This window comes from Hermetia illucens, chromosome 4, assembly GCF_905115235.1.
Source record: "Hermetia illucens chromosome 4, iHerIll2.2.curated.20191125, whole genome shotgun sequence".
Lineage (NCBI taxonomy): Eukaryota > Metazoa > Arthropoda > Insecta > Diptera > Stratiomyidae > Hermetia > Hermetia illucens.
Genome location: NC_051852.1, coordinates 79,761,492 through 79,779,165, shown reverse-complemented (window position 1 = coordinate 79,779,165; position 17,674 = coordinate 79,761,492). Strand labels below are relative to the sequence as shown.

Below are 17,674 nucleotides of genomic sequence, written 5' to 3'. Positions count from 1 at the left end.
GTCCTTCCTCATTAAAAAAATTCTCTCGACTGGCCACATTTCCTATATATGTTGAATCTGAATCCCCTTTGCGGCGTCACCAACTCTACGTTCAGAACAGTAAATGCGTTTCCCGTCTCCAAAGGTCACCAACACTTCCACGACTTGCAAAGTGAACAAAAATTCTTCGTTGAAGATCATTACTGCAATTTCAACCACCCGTTTGCCCGAGTGCAAATGTTTTGAAGCCAAAATCCAAATACAGCTTTTGAGGGATGGATGCTGTGCGCATCCAAGTAACTTTCTAATAAATTATCAGCGGACAGATTCTTGTATGTCGATTTAATCAATTGTACAATCTGGGATCAATGGGAATTGTCTTGCTGAAAACTTGTGAAAATGCCTTGGGTTTCGGTATGTTGCCACTTGATGAACGGAGCGGTCGCATGCAACTGAATACTCGAAAATACCACAGGTGTTTATGTTTCGCCGCCAAGATACGCTTGAAGGAACGTGCTTGTCACGAAATCGTTTTTCTGGCGTATTCTTAACATCATCCACTTTCAAAATATACAAATTAATTTGTTGGAACCACGACGGTAGAAGACCTCCTTAAGTTAATCAGGCTGGTTATGTGCACGGCCTTTTTTAAATGTCTCTGTGTAAAACGTTTCAAACCCACAATTAGATCTTACAGTCGATGAAGTGTTTGCCATCATCAGTATTAGAATCGCGTAAAATATTCTCCTTATTCCTCATCTGCTTAGAATTTTCCTTATATTTCGCAGTGCTACTTTGACATAATTTGGTGGCAACAAATCGAATAGAACTTCCAATGAGCTATAAAACTTATTTCCTAGCTGTTCTTTGTAAAGTTTTCTGTGAAATCCATTAAAATCGATTCAATGTCTGCATATCTGTCACACGAGATTAACTCCGAGGCAGCTGGAGTTATCGTCACAAAATTTGGCGCGGAGATGTGATCTGTCAACCCCCACACGTGCAACAAGTGGCATCATTTTGTGTTGTTTTAAGGGGGGAGGGGGCTCCCCATATATGCGAAAGGAGGATTCACATTTTTTCATCATGTAGGTCATGTAGGATTTCAAAAGAAAGATTTCAATTAGTACTTGTCGAAAATGAACTTCTTTTTTATATTGAACTACAGGGAAGTGAGGATTGGAAATATGTGCCCAAAAAATTCAAGTCTCGTTCTCAGAATCTATCCAACCGAAAAATCTGAAAAAATGATAGTAATGCATTGATAGAAAATTTAGTCTTCAAAATACAACCCGTTGTGATAGTTCCTCAAATAAAGTTAATAATAGCATATTACTATATTTTAGAAATTTATCCACAAACCCCTTAATATTACCATCAAGATTAGAGAAGGTCAAAATTTTGTATTCCACGGGAATTCATCAAATGCCAATGGAATCCACTATCTACTAATGGCGAGTCACATAATTTCGAGAAGCAACTCGCTCCGTAATTTACTAGTAGGGCGGGCCCAGGAGCACTCATTCCTAAAGAAAAGTAGTTGTAATAGCTAAAACCAGTCTAGGTGCAAACCTACGACTAGGACAATATTCATCTACTTGTCGGGTTTTGGAATTAACCAAAAGCAAGTCGGCAATCTGCAGGCTGGACGTTTCAGGTATGAAAGGTTTTATGTATGTCTTTTATAAAAACAGTTGAGTAGTGGACATTTGTCCCGTTAAAACCTAGTACGTAATATATGCATCTAATATCTGTGAACATCCACTTTCGCGTGATATTGACATTCATAGTCTTGAATTTACACAGGAGCGACAACTTTGACCTATTATAACTTTGTTAGTAATAGTATGGTTTCTACCAAGGTGGGATCATACCACCTTTCAATCCATCTTTCCGAGAAAAATGCTTGTTGCAAACAGACAGCTAGTAAACCGATTTTAATAAAATTTTGTTTCCCACAAAACCTTAGCGGTCACGCTATATCGAAGGGCGGCAGTGTCTGATGAGATCGCTTCCACCCTGCCATCGATATCGACCAGCCACAAACATTTCTTTCTGGTAGTGTTCCATCCACATGGATATATATTTATGTTATAATAGTACCAGCGGTATTCAGCTTTGGCATGACTTTAATAGGTGCATACGTATAGTATCTGAAAGTTTGGAAATATATGAAGCAATATTTTGAATTTATAGCTATCTGGGAAAAAAGACGTGTATAGAAAGTTCCTCACATAAGATGAACACAAAACCTTAATACCTGAAACGGCCAGCTTAAGGTATTCCGACTTATTTTTCTTGCACCGAAGTGTGAACATTTACAGGTCATTTATTAAGAAACTCCCAAACACCAACTTTCTGAAACTGTTCCACTGTTGGTCGCCGCCAGTTTTTGCTCACTGTAAACCTACGAGAATACTCCATATTTATTTTACGCAATCGTCGCTGATGATTAGTTAGTTTCAAAAGTATATAGGCTTATTGGTCCTCTTTCTTGGTCATGCATGTAGCATCTCACCCTAGCTAGTGGCGTTTTTGGCATTATTCAGCAAGTATCCCAAGCAGATGATGGTTCGCTTTATATACCGTTCGTTGGTGTAATACGATTCACTGAAATTGTTTTCTGAAACATATATTTTTTGAATGTATAACTACTTGCCGTAGGAATGACTTTACTAAGACGATTCACTACGATAGAACATATTTATAACTTGAATCTTGGCTGTATCCATAGGTGATAATTATTTGAAACTCTCAGAAAGTTTACCGAGTCCTAGTTTTACGTTTGCTAAGCTTATGGCACTCCAGATTGTGTGGATTAAGCTGAGGTTATTATTGGTTACTTTAGGAACCAGGTAGTCAGTGATGAAGAAGATCGACTTTTTTTAAGTCGCTTCTTATTCTCTATTAAATTTTTAGCTTGATGTAATAATATCTATTTAGTAAGTTTCGCATTGAACAAAATGAACAGCTGGTTCCAAAAACGACTTTGCGAAAATAAAAAACTTTTTCGCCAAAATAAATCTTTTAAATTTATTCACCCAATCGTCTCCACAACTGCTAAGGCTTAATCCATCGGATTTTATTTTCTAACTTAGTATTTCTTGAACAATCTTGCCACAGATTTCACGAGAATCGCTTTAGCGTCCTATTCCAGCAAAATAACGCATCGCCATAATATAGTCTTGATATAAAAAAGTGAAACCCCAAATCAAACGTTCTCCACATTCTAACTGTCGAATTTGATTTTTTCATTTTATCCCCTGCTGGGACTCTCGAGGAGGAAATTTGTCATTCAATTAATCTGAGTTTCAATAGAAAACATTTCCAAAAGGATACCCCATCTTACTAGATTCCTAACACTCATGGTCTCATTGTACTGATTTGCAAATCAAAACAATATTTTCCGACGATCTCTTCCATTTTTTTGTTATTTTACCTTTTTAAATTTTCTCATTGCAGAGTACGAGCAGCGAGTATTACTGAAAAAACGCAAACTAGACACAATACAAAATCATTGTTGATGTTTAGTAAGTTGTTTGCCGCCTGCTGAATTCTTACGGAAGACAGATCGTACACTTTTTCTGGTAAGCACTTACAGCATAAAAGTAGTATCTACTGAATTAGCTCCAGTCAATCCATGTTTTTTATTGGCTAGCATAGAAACAAGATGAGGTAAGGTCTTACTCTAAGGTTACCTCGAATGGTAGAGAAGGTATTTGCTTCTGATTTTTTCAATCGAAGCAAACGAAATTGAAAGTTTGTTTGCGATATAATCTAAGCGCATGCAACTCGGACACAATCATCGACCTTAGACTTGGAAACACAACCGAGATCTTTGGTTTGATTTAAAGTGCTTCATCATCATTACTTTTTGTAGACCCAAAACAATTAAAGATAGAATATGGGATTTGGTATAATTAGGACCTTGCCCCGATCAGTCCAAACTCAGGTGTGCATTCGTTCATTAGTTTTCGTTGAATAATTATAATTATATTTCAAAGCGGCGAAATAAGCGCTAATTTATGTGGAATAGCTGGTAGTTTCCTGAAAGCATTGTTGCTGTTCAAACGGAGTGTATATTTGCTTAATGGTTTCACTTCCAATATGCTAACTGCTCAGATAAACAATTATTGTGGAGATTTTTCCCGAAAGTTATATGGGTCAATTTTTTCGGCCGTTTGTAACTAACATGCATATATGAATTTCTAATGTCCGTTGACATGGTTAAACTCTTACGTGCTAATTTGACTTACCAATTACCACAAAAATAATTACGAGCTGCAGAAACATCGATCATTCATTCACAAATGGCATAATCATCCTTCAATTGGCGGTAAATATCAAATATCTTTAAGCGCACTTCATGCATACATACATGAACTCATACGTTATGAAAGATTCAACATTTGTCCTCAGCGTGTGACTTTTCGTTCTATGACCATATACTCGGATCGAATAATTCCTCAGGGAAAGATATTCCTATGTTATTCCATAGGCATTGCTCGTAATATACAGTTTTACATTCCCCTGAGTATTCATAATTTATCTGATGCATCTGAGACTTTTGTAACAATTCTCGGTTTTCGTCTTATAAACGTCAAAAAATTGAAAAAATGCCTGCGTGATGAATATCTGCTTTCTGCTCAACTGAGACTTTTGCTGATTGTGTTGCGGTTTGCGGATCGTTTTTATTCTCGATTTGCGCAATAACTTTAACTGATTGATGAAATATGCAAAAGGAAGAGAAATACTGCGCGAACATCTGAATATCTCTTGTAGATAGTAAGGCGCTGAAACTAAGATGGGGTGTTTCTACTGGTCGGTGTGAAGTTATACCAATTTGCTTTTGGTTCTCTGGCATCTCTACAGGAAACATGTCCAGGGCGCTGTAGTTTTAAGGATTTCGTTAAACAAAATCTTTCTCGTCTGTCTTTTTCTATGTGAAAATCTTCAAATGAAACTAGCTTAGATACGTCAATGAACAAGATTTTTACCCACCAAAATCACTTCGGGTACCCTCGCATCGCGATGCGGAATTAGCTCACTTTAGCTCAGTCTCTTTTCTTCTATACGCGACGTTCCAAGATTTTCTTAGAAACCGTTACCCCTGTTGATGTGAAATTTGGTGGAACGATTATACTGTTGGTTTTAAGAGGGGCTCCGCCTATATTTTTTCCCCGAATATTTTCACAGGGTGTCAAATGAAAGGTATCGATTACTACTTTTTCGAACTAGCCTCAGTTATAATGATTGATTCTGGAACGGGATCATTTCTTTTACAGACCAATTCGCAGAAACTACCCAACCGATAAATCTGAGAAAAATCGCGAAGCTGTCACTATACCGTCTCTAGGCATCAAAATACCCTTCATACATATATCTGTTTAAATGAAGTTAGTAATAATTTATTACTATATTTTTTTAGAAATTGACTGAACAGCCCTTAAGTTCATAATTTCAGTAATATAGGCTATGATATACGGCATAGTACTACCAAGTTTGACGGAAATTGTACTATTACTTACATAGGTAAAGTAAGTCACAACGGTCTCTTTTGTGAAAATTTACTGCAATCAAAGACTTTAAATGTTAGTGCAACGTTAAGAGGGAAACCACATTAGCGGATTGTTAGAATCGATTTTTTCATTGCATAGATCGTTAGTTTAGCTAGCGCAGAATACACTGCAACTTTGAAAACGGAATGTATGTTCCTTTAGATATTATGGGCGTAGAACAGACCAATTATTGAGTGCAGGCTCAGACTCGAGCAACCAGGAGATGTCCTTACATAAACTTATAGTGCTATATAAATAGTTTATTTATAATTACTTGGCGTCAATCCCTTCTACCAGGGCATTTGTATTTGTCTAACTGTATTTGTTTGTAATTAAAAATGAGAAATGTCTTTATATCCGAAAGGCAACTTTTCAAACATTTTTTTTAAACGTGTTTTTCTCAAAATGACTTTTTCACATTTGCGGGCATTCAAACTTGAAAAGTAATGAATCGATCGTTATGAAATTCGGAGGAATGATTGTTTGTAAAATTATGGGATGTTATCATATTTATAAGAATGCTTTTTACATAATTAGTGATCAAATTGTGATAATTGAAATATTGAAAAATTGAGCAGTAGCAAAATTTATGATTCTGATTATTTTCGCTTGCAGTCTAAGAAAATAACCTTTTCGGTTTCAGATAAAAGTTGAAATCGTTACACGTTCCACAACTTTGTTATTTTTGACTCAAATTATTCAAAAAAAAATTTAAAAACTTGTTCGAAAGATGGCTAATATGATGTTCAAATTTCATTGAATACTAATTCTTCTCACCAGAAAAAAAAAAAACAAAAAATCTGAAAACCAGCCTTCTAATGTGTTTTCCCCCTTTAAGTGACATAAATAAAAGCATAGATATTACCAACTAGGTGCAAGTGGGACAAATAACACATGCGAAACAAAGAAAGTATAATGGATAGATGCGATAACAGTATTGATCGCATCCCAAGTCTCCTGTCATGTTAGCATTCTCCATACTAGATCTTCCAGTACAAGCATCTTGGACTTTGGACTTTGCTGCTGCTTCGGGTTCTCCGGGATTCTATAGTAGTTTGGACAGTCAAGTGAAGTGTTCACTTTAAATTTGTGGGGGGACCTGAATGAAATAAACTTGTCTTCCAATGGTTTCTCTCTAACCACTCCTTAATGGCAAGGGTCAGTCCTTATATATCTGTTCACCATTTTCTTTCGGTGTTCTTCGTTTACAATACAGGGGGAGTTCACGTTATGTGTGATATGTTGGTTGACATCATTTTATCATTCTTTTCTCAACCCTGACACAGAACAAACCGTTAGGATTGTCCTCTTGTAGACTCCATTCGGTTTTTTGCGCTACATGAGATCCTCTCCTTAAACGGAACTGTGACTGCATCGAGTAGGATGGAGCCCCCCGGTTACTGTAAGCAATCTACAGATATTCCACGACGACTTCTACATTGATCATCGCCCTTGTCAAATCTATTGTCGGGATGACAGCTTTTTTTACGTCTCTGGTCTAATCTTTTGTGGAGTATAGACATCCATATAGTTTCTTCTTTGTTACTGTTATATTTTCACCCTATTCAGTGAGCATATGCTTCATTTTCATTATCATTACTTTTAATGCTGTGCAGGTGGTAAGTTTACAGCAACGAGACTACTTCGAAGAGGAGTATACGCATTTTCGCGTTGCTTAAAACTGACCTGTGCCTCGGCTATCACTCTCAAATATTTCATAGGCGGCTTTGAAGTGATGATTTGGTTCCCAATTCTGATGTAAGCGAAATTTCTCTTATAAACCCGCCATCCGTTCAGTTTGGCTTGTCAGTTACTCATGAAGAGTCCGAATTTGACTAGCGGCGAGAGCGTGGATGGTCTGTCAGTTTTGACTGTACAGGCGGTCGGCGAACGAATGTAAAATGAGTGAGCCAACCGATCAGACATGTTTGTTTTGGCTTTGAGCGAGGATTTCACGTTTATTTAGACTGTAAGCGAGAATTATTTGGACATCTTTATCGCTGGCGAACATTTTTGATAAATGCTCACACATAAAAATATCTCAAATTCCCGCCTGACGGCTTTCCACGTCCAGAGTTGAACTAATGATGTTGCGGCTTGCCGGTACGTAAATGGTGTTTTTAGTTAAACTGGCGGAAGGTACATAGCTCTTCCGGCTTAACTGACAGGTCGAATTGAATGTGTATGGCGAGCTTTATGGCGCTCGGTGTTGCGAATAATTTCCGTTTTCTCTTCGTAAGTGTGATTTTAGTGCTCTTTAACCAAGCCCTGTCAGGTTATATATAGGAGATATTTTGTAACCCTAATCAGTGCTAACTCAGCACCGTGACCTCCTCCCAAATAAGACGATTGACTATATAATTGTACATGATGGCCTACAGCTTTGAGCCCTGTGGTATATATGCGGAGACCACATATGTACTTGGATCGATCATCGGTGTCATCTGAGTAATTAGGTGCGAGAGAGGTATCTTCGATGGTACTGTCATGTAATTCGCACTGACGAGAATTCACTTGCTAACATGGCTTTGGACTGGATCCGGGTTGGCTTTAGACTGGATCCAGGTTGGCTTTGGACTGACTTCGGGCTGGCTTTGGGCTACAATAAAAAATAATTTCGCATGTCGTGCATGTGAATATGAGGGATGCAGATTCTTGACTTTAAGTAATTAATTGTTGTTAGGACTTGGAATAAATGTCGGCTGCTAGTTGATGTGTATGTACAATCGACCGAGGCGACTATCGAGTGTGGATGCCGACTATCAGTTGCAAGCCTGTACTCTCGGCTGGCTTTGTTGTGAAAAGATAATTTCGATTTTGTGTGTGATAGACAAATTTTGATTTTAATTATCCCAGTGAAAGATAACTCCTAAGTGAAGTAATGCTTGTCCGCAAAACTCATGATTTCCTGTTTTTTTTTTGCGTGTGAAAACATTGTATGTACAATTAGATAGTACATAACGGATCATTTGGTTTTTTCTTCTCTTGCATAGTGCTATCGGTTCCCGAGTGTTAATATGTGATGTTGATGATATAACATCATATGTACGATTATGGTAATAAAAGGTGATGTTTGTGATATCACATTGTAAGTAATATCACTTATTTTTAAAAACTGATATCATATCACATTACCTACTAAGGTGATGTTTCGCGCACCTCTAGTGGTCAGATGTTAAGGAAGGGCGTTAACTCCATTGCTGGCTACGCCATCCAGTGGAGTCCATTATCTCAAGCTGGCCGACGAGTGGATCGCCCCAGAAATATACGGCGCAGAAGTGCAAGTGTTTCGGGAAGTTCTGAGAGGAGCTGAAACACATTTTACCAGTATTGCTAATAGAGCCTTAGACAATAGTGAATTCTTAGCTGCATACAAATAGAACGGTCGTGCAAAGTTGCTCACTTAAAAAAACGCAAAACTTTCGTTATCTGGAACGCCTAATTTCTGGTTTTCCGAATTCCTTCTGGTTGTGACTAAAAAGTTATCTGAAACACTTCTTGTCAACTATTAAACCAATTAAGTATCGATTTTGAGAAAAAATTGTAAAACAATGTACGATTCCATCACCGCTTCTCTCATATTATTCTCACAATGGGGACAAAACCATATCAACCACGAGTCATTCTGCTGATCCAGCATAACATTTTTGTCTCCATGTTCGCGAGACGATCATTGTCTTTTGCGGCTGCGCCGTTGTGGGGCATCACTTAATCCTGGTTACGTACGATGATACATGAAGTATCTTTTTGGCGTAGTTCACCATTGTATGAGAGTGGAGAATCGTCGCGAATGCGATTGACAAGATTGTAATCCAAACAATTAGGCTGGGGCACTTCTCAAGACTACTTGCTCTTTTTGTTCCCTTGCCAATCAGAATATGCTTATCGACTTCAATACTCCTTTTCCAGTTCTACTTTCGACAGGGGTAGATGAGCAAATTCTTCTGTTGATATATATGTGCTGGAAATGTTCCCGATCCTATCCGCGCCGCATGCCGGTCTACAGCCTCCTCCTCATTAACACATACATATTTTGCCTATATATGCATTTGATAACCACTTTAGTCCAATGATAATTAGTAGATTCAGAACACGGGTTTTTTCAACGACATTTATAAGCGTCAAAATAGTTTCCAAAAAGCTGATGCAACCTTATAGTATTAACGGGGTCATCCCGTGTGAAGACCGTTTTTTTTTGCCTTTTTTTGAAAATTTATTTTGGAGGACTGGATAAAGATAGAAACGTGATTTTTTCACCATATGTTTATTGATATCTGTAGCATATGTGATAAAGCTGTGATATTGTAGCTAGTTTTCGGATTACGTGTCAATTTATGCACCCACCTCCAAAAAAAAGGTGTTTTTCAGCTGCCACGCTGGAGGGCGTTGTGTTCATCTGAGGAAAAAAAACTAAACGGCATTTTAATGTGGTGATAATTAGAAAATATTAAAAGGTAAATTTTTGGTGGGCTTTTAAACTTAATTTTTTGGATTTTGGTGTTTCTTTACGGCTTTTTTATGAATAAAAAAAACGACCCATCCGATTGCAATTATGCTAATTTGCGGACCGTAGAAATATGTATTAAAGAAGCCGTGAAAATTTCAAAGAATTTGGTTGGATAGCTTTTGAGCTATGGTGGCAGCCGATTTTCAAAATGTAGTTTCGAGAAAAACGCATTTGAAAATTTAAATGTGATTATCAATCGCAAAATTTTAATTCCCCATTAATCTGCTATACGTAGTCCATAGAGAGCACCCTCCGTTTCTTCAAAAAAGTCTTGTAAGGCCGATTGTTGCTCTCTGGTTTCAATTCTGGCTCTTTTAGCGAGGTCAGTCGATCGTCGTTCGGACCGCCAAATTCGCACTTCATTACGGCGGTCGACATAAACCTGACATATGTGACCAACTTGACATCCCATTGTCACTAGGATTTTGAAAATGTCATTGAATCCCTCATTGAAAATAATTACAGCCAGAAAAGTGGCTATTTCTACAACCTTGGCCCCAGAATGAAGGTGTTTAGGAGCGAAAGTCCAGATCAATGCATTTAACGACTCATTGTTATTCCGGGTCTCTGCTCCTAAACATCTGTTCAAGAGATCATCCCGTGACAAATCTTCGTAGATTGGTTTGATGACTGTTTGAACTTCTTCAGTCAAAGGTGCCTTCTCGTGGTGGAAACTATCCAATTCTCCTTTAGCTTCCGCTTTGCGCCATTTGCACCAAATGTCCTCGCCTGCTGGACAATTTTGATGCTGAGGATTTTCGTCTGTAGAACATTTATGGAAGAAAGTTTCCCAAATTTCCTGCTTCATTCCTTCTATCGAATTTGCGTGTCGACGTTTCGTCCAAACATGTAGTGAGGTCGTTAATAACCTTATCAGTAAGTTTTCCAGTCCCTTTTCCACTAACGCCTTTGCGATTATTCTTTGCATTTCTAAGCCGGGTTCCCATTCTTTTCTCGACATGTCCTACGCATTCCTTTTTTACTACTACGTATATTTTATTATTTGCAGAAATACCGGAGAAAACTCCAGCAAAATCCAATATACATATACAAAACTTGTTGCAATTGGAACATCGATGTTCATGCTTGCTAAAAGTTTCTTTGCTGATGTTGATGCGAAGTCCTTTTATTCTCTGATAAGTATCGATTCCCATGAAGTACTCGTTTTTTAGCGCGAGCATGACGTTGAACGTTAAAGCGATCTCCCTTCGTACGATCTATTTAAAAAAATCACTGAACACACAAACAACACAATATTTACAACAAAATATAACTGAGTATAGCTTGAAAGCCTTGAAGTGCTCACTCTAGACTGGATTATCCTTTTTATTCCAAACAGCAAATAGGTTTAGACAATTGATTGGTTTTTCATCTTTTTATATTTATACCTGTGTTCGAATTTATAAGGCTCAGGTAAAAAGAGATTCGATGCTCTTTCTCATCGAGTACTCTAGCCGCGGCTGCATCCTCCTTACAACACTGTAATTTCTGAACGACTCGGAATATCGGAAAATCCCTTTGCGCACATATTCTCCACTATATATAGATACAATTCATGCAAAAAAATCGATTTCTCCAACCCGACACACGGGATGACCTCCTTAATTATGGATTCGTGCAATGCTTGTTCTACATTTTTGTCAGAAATAAGTCAAGTTATTTTATAGTTATTTAAATCCGGCAAAATAAAACACTTTTTTGTGGGCTAACAGGTACCTAGATATGCTAAGACTGAGCATAAAGATTTCCATGGCGAAATTATGATTCGATTTCGGGGCACTCCTGTCCTTGCGCGATCATCTTAATCGGTGAGATCTGACAGGAAATTCGTCAAAAGCTCACCTACGTCTAATTTGGCATTTTGAGATTGAAAGAGATATCGGCTGCTTATTATTGTAATTAGGGTTTTGTTTCATAAGCAGTTGCAAATCTGATATTGAACTGATACTGATGCAGGTTCGCGAACGCAGACTTTCGTTGTCTGGTTGCCATCAACACGTTGTGCACAGTTACAAAACATTGATCCCTGCAACAAACTGTTCGCGTAATGAACTTCCATTCTTTTTATGGTTCTTTTATGTTTCAATATAAAACTTCGTAGTCCACGCTGATGATGTTACCACATAATTTCCTGCAGCGAAAACTGTTGATATCGAAACTCGTATAAATTTACGGACCATTACGATTTCTTATTTTAGATTGGCATTCTAAATGCATAAGGTATGAACCATCAAAGATCTTGGGAAAGACACGATTCTGTACGCCTTCTCTCCACAATAACATCTCCCTTTTCCCTTCTTCTATACACAGAACCCACTGTTGCTCCTTCCGAGTTTATTTTTGAAAGAAAATTGCCTATTGCCAAGAAAATGAAATATATTGGCTTTCAAGTTAAATATAGAAACTTGTGCGGTATGCGATATTTAAAAGCGTCTATATATTAAGAATCGAAATGAAAATGGAAAATGGTTGAATGATTGCGGAAAAAGTCCAAAGAAAACGATTCACAGGTCAGTACAGATGAATGAAAATGAACTCAATTTGGGTGGCGAAATGATTATCTGAATGTATGTCAGCGAATATGGGTTGTGGTTTTCTTGTTTTGAGTTCTTGCCAATAATGAGTACAAAATGACCTTTAAACCCCATTTAAATATATTGTATTCTCCACTCAATTCATGCCATTTGTCTAAGAAGACGGAAAATCCATTGAGCACATTGAATTCCATCACAAAACGCAATCGTCAACTCCTCTATCTAATCAATGTCAACTGCACTCTGAATACGCAACGCTGGTAAAATTTAATTGTATAATACAAAGAATAAAATGTGTTTCATTTTGTTTATCATATGCAAACAATAGTATATATCTTACGACTCAGGGACATTCGAGTGAATCACTTCTGGTTGAATGATTCATTTTTATCAAATCATATGTAACTGTAGTGTTACACTGTGTAGTTGGTTTCCTAATAGGTAATAATAAAACTTGTTTTTGAGCTACTCAGTTACATTGCGGCTGAGATAATACATTAACTTTTTCCTTGTTACTATAAAGTGCAAAATGCATATTCTGTTATTACAGTTTCGAAATTGTAACGACTACAAGCATAATAGGTTCGAATTTTACTCATCAATCTCTGGGGGCTCATCATATGCACTCCACACATCCGTACTTTATTGCGCAAACACAATACATGTCTTCATAATTTTCTAGTACCCATAAAATCTTGAAGAAATAGATATAAAGTCAAGGGAATGCGAATAAAAACATTTCTTGAAGCGTTGCATGTTGCATCTATCTTACTGAGTTTACCTATTCACGCATTTTCCACAGTACTTTGTCGTCTCGATGGGGCTTCAGCTAGGTTGGCATTTCAGTAAAAATAATGGCAATCGACGTTTGATTGTTATTTTCGCATATGCATAGATGCGGGTTTCGTGAAGTCACATAACTATCATTTTATTTAGTTCTCTGTAAATATATTGCTTGTGTTGCTTGTGTTGTTGACTTCTCGGTTGGCTTACTTGATTCCGATAAATATGTGTTTGCACTGTTACACCATGACTAGCCTTTCAACTCTTTTAAATTGTTTCGTTTAAACCATGTCGACCAATGTCTGATATGAAGACTGTGATAGTAGAAACACTCTTGAAGCTAATGTTATCTTTACTGCGTTTAATAACTTTAGTTAGAATTCCTGATATTTAAAATTGACAAGAAAGTTCTCTGCTAGCATTTTTGATACGTTAGTCATTGGCAGTTTTGCCCAATATTTCCAGAAATCACACACGTGCATATGTGTAATCTTAGCAATGGCCGTCCAAAAAGTGTTCTTATAAGTGACGTTCCTGGTCTGTTCAAAAACAATATCTGCTACAATAATTGATATTGGGTTGGGAAAAAGTAATGTCATATTTGTGATCGAATTTCAACGTTTTATTTAACGTACTTAGAATTATCCAATTTAAGTCAAATATGCGCCGTTTTGTTCGCAAACTTGTTGCTATTTAAAAGGCAACTCCATTATCCGCCTCCCTCCAAAACCGCCTCCTTATTTGCAAAAAACTCAGACAGCCAGTTTTCGCAAGCCTCTTTTGGGGCGAACTTAGTAGCACAAAGAGCGTATTGCATGGACCGGAAGAGATGGTAATCACTTGGTGCCAAGTTCGGACTATACGGTGGGTGCGATAGGACATCCCATCCGAGCTCCCGTAGCTTCTGGCGGGTCATCAAAGATGTGTTAGGTCGAGCGTTGTCCTGGTGAAACAGAACACTATTCTTATTGACCAATCCTGGCCGCTTCTAGTCAATCGCCTGGTTCAAACGGTCAAGTTGCTCACAGTAGAGGACCGAATTGAGGGTCTGGCCATAGTTGAGCAGCTCATAGTGGATGACTCCCTTCCAATCCCACCAAACACACAGCAAAACCTTCCTGGCCGTCAATCTGGGCTTGGCGATTTTTTGGGCCGACTCGCGCGATTCGACCACGATCTTTTTCGCTTGAGATTTTCGTACCCACTTTTCATTACCAGTCACCATCCGCTTCAAAAATGGGTCGAAATCTTTCCGTTTCAGCAGTGCATCGCAGGCGTTGATTCGGTCCAAGAGATTTTTTTGCATCAACTCGTGTGGCACCCAAACATCCAGCTTTTTTTGGAATCCAATCTTCTGCAAATGGTTCCAAACGATTTTATGGTCCTTATCCAGTTCCTGGCCGATCGAGCGAATGCTCACATGCCGGTCTACTTGGATGATGTCGACGATTTTATCGGTTTCTACGACGATTGGCCTACCAGTACGGGGTGTATCTTCGACATCCACTTCACCAGAACGAAATCGATCGAACCAACGTTGTGCAGTGCGAATCGTTACAGTATCGGTCCCATAAACTTCACAAATTTTTTTGACCGCCTTCCTTGCATTTTTATCTCTCAGGTAGCGCAGAGTGTCGCCTTCAAATCGCCGTATAGTATGACCCAATGCGATAAGTACAACACAATATATGTTTAAGTGTTGCCATCTATTGACAAAATACGACATTACTTTTTCCCCAACCTAATATTATTTTATACACAATTACTTAGGAAACGGTCCTGTCAACCGGCAGTTTATAAATATATTTGTAGAGATCACATTTGGAAAATCTTCTCTTTATTGCAGTTTACTGAGCGGGAGCTTCTCGACTTCGTTGCCCAGATTTGAATTCCGGTTCGTCATGGATGTTTGTAGACGTATTTGTGGTGTTCCGCGACTCTAACCTTATCGCTTACATAGAATGTCTGATGACCAGTGGCGTTACGTCATTGGAAGCATTACTTCTCTTACTTAAAAAAAATTTAATGGCAGAAAAATAACAGACGAAGCTACTATAAAAATCGTAACACGGCTCAAAATGTTTCTCAACAGCAGTTTCACAGAGCAAGAGCAGAACAGCAACAGAAAATACCCTCTTCGTGATATACATTCCTTGAAAGACATTTTAAAATCTGCCTCTCTGACGGTCCATTGAAAAATTCATTTCCTTGTCGAACGTTCATTGCGGATTCATAAATTGTATGGAGCCAATGGGATGAACTACATTCTTGTGGAGGTGTTTTCAGATTTGCCTCCGGAGCAGCAGGATTGATGGCTAATTAATGGTGTGATGTATTGGCCCGATCGAATGAACAAGAATACTTAACTTTCCAATTTGATTTGCCCTTGCATGTGATTTGTAGTTTATTTCTTTATTTGAATAGTAGAGTTTTTCGCGCGTTATAAATTTGCAAGTGCGCATGTGATCCAAAGTTAAAAGTAGTGTTGGGTAGTTTTGCAATTGACAGTAGTGTCTTTATTGAATCAATGGAAGGAGAAGGTATTCATTTTTGTGTAATTGATGACTTGTTATCGAAGTCTTTTGGACGGCGACAAATCATCATCATCAATATTATTAAATGCAGACATTAAATATTAAAACGGAAAGAAATCGTGCATTCGTGATTTTTTTGATGGAAATTGTATTATATAATGTTGGGAATTGATTTATCGATTGCGACGTTAAGAACAAATTCTTATGTGGATTATGTGTGCTATTTATATATTTCATGTATGTTTTTGCATATGTTGTTGTCTTTTAAATAATTTTAATGTAAACCAGTTACCATACTAAGGCTATTGTGTTTATTTATTTTTTACGAATTTATTTATTTTTTACATGTAAATATAGATGTAAATATTTGTTTATATAAATATTTTATTGTTATATTCTTCTTCATTCTCAACACACCCCACAACTGGTGATGACAGTTCAAATGAAGTAGTTTTATTGCAAATCAAATAGGAACAAATGTCAGTTCAAAAAAGAAAATGGGTTGAATATCCTGTACTCCACAGAGTAGTAAAGATGAGACATTATTCAGGCTTACATTATTAAAACAATGTTATAAATCTCAATCAACGAATCCAAATTTTCTAGCAACATAAAGAATAATGAAAACCATTTCTTGATGTTTTGCTATATACTCAGGGAAATATTTAACATAAAAATTGAGATATCACTTAGAAGTGCACACACTCAAGTGATGAGTGCATATTCGAAGATATTTATCTCAAATACTATTTTTTAGGTTTGCATCATTGTGTTTACTTATTTGTGCAAATTTTAGTATCACAAATGGATAAAGGCCGCCGGAACAGCCCGCAGTGCATACGGCCGCTAGGTGAATTGAAAGCAACATTGACGTAGCGGCAAGCAAAATGATATTGAGAAATTTTTTGTGTGTAATTAAGATGTCCATAAAATGTTCGTTTACAGCCTCAACAAACATGAAATTTTCGCTCACTGCCTAAACGGTCCGTCTACGACGACCGTTAACAGGGCACACCAACACACAGATGTATCGGCTTTCCTTATCTACATCTAGCCGAATCACTTTTCATTCGATCACCGACCGCCTGAAAAGTCCAAATTGGCAGGTTAGCTTAACCCCATCCACGTTCCGGTCGGCGGTCAACGCCGGACTGTTCATACGTAACGGACAGGCCGAACTGATCGTGGATGGTGGTCTTAACTGTGTGACTGTTTGAAGTGCGTTTACATCTTTGAGTGAACTGACTTTTTAACTTTCAGTTAACAGTCAAAAACGAAAGTAATTACCTTATACTACTTGTTAGCGGTGTCCCACCTAAAACGACTATTTATATGAAAAAGGTAAATCGTTCAGAAAAATTTAAACATAATCTGTAAAGAATTATGCCCCAAGCCACAGTATGTTCCGAGTTGGTCCCGGACTTGCAAATGTATTAGGGAAGCTTATCTGTACACATCTAGCAGTATCTATATGTGGTTTAGTGCCTATCATGTGTACGGATAAGCTTCCCCACTACGTTCGCAAGTCCGGTCTATTCATTGTGGGTATTACTTATTAGATGTACTGTGCCCCAAACATCGGAAATTACGGAATTACAGAACCATACCATCGAAGACGCCTCTCTCGCAATTTTTCCACCGTCGGTGCAATCCCATATCGATCACCGATATCCTTTCTTCGGATTTGATCAGGCCGTGTTACGCCTCTCGTCTGCATTACCCCAAGAAGCTGTTCATTGTCTTAAGTCGGTTAGAACCATAGAGGGCGACAGGGCGGAC

At 37.8% G+C, this 17,674-nt stretch overlaps 1 protein-coding gene across 8 annotated transcripts in view; it reads left to right on the top strand.

Annotated features, from left to right (window-relative positions):
* LOC119656054 (dnaJ homolog subfamily B member 6) overlaps positions 1 to 17,674 on the top strand; it is a 215,104-nt gene that overhangs the window by 145,792 nt on the left and 51,638 nt on the right. For all 8 annotated transcript variants that reach the window (XM_038062322.1, XM_038062319.1, XM_038062327.1 and 5 more), the window contains one exon: positions 3,442 to 3,566. The gene's annotated coding sequence lies outside the window, so the exon portion shown is untranslated. The remainder of the gene's footprint in view (positions 1 to 3,441; positions 3,567 to 17,674) is intronic.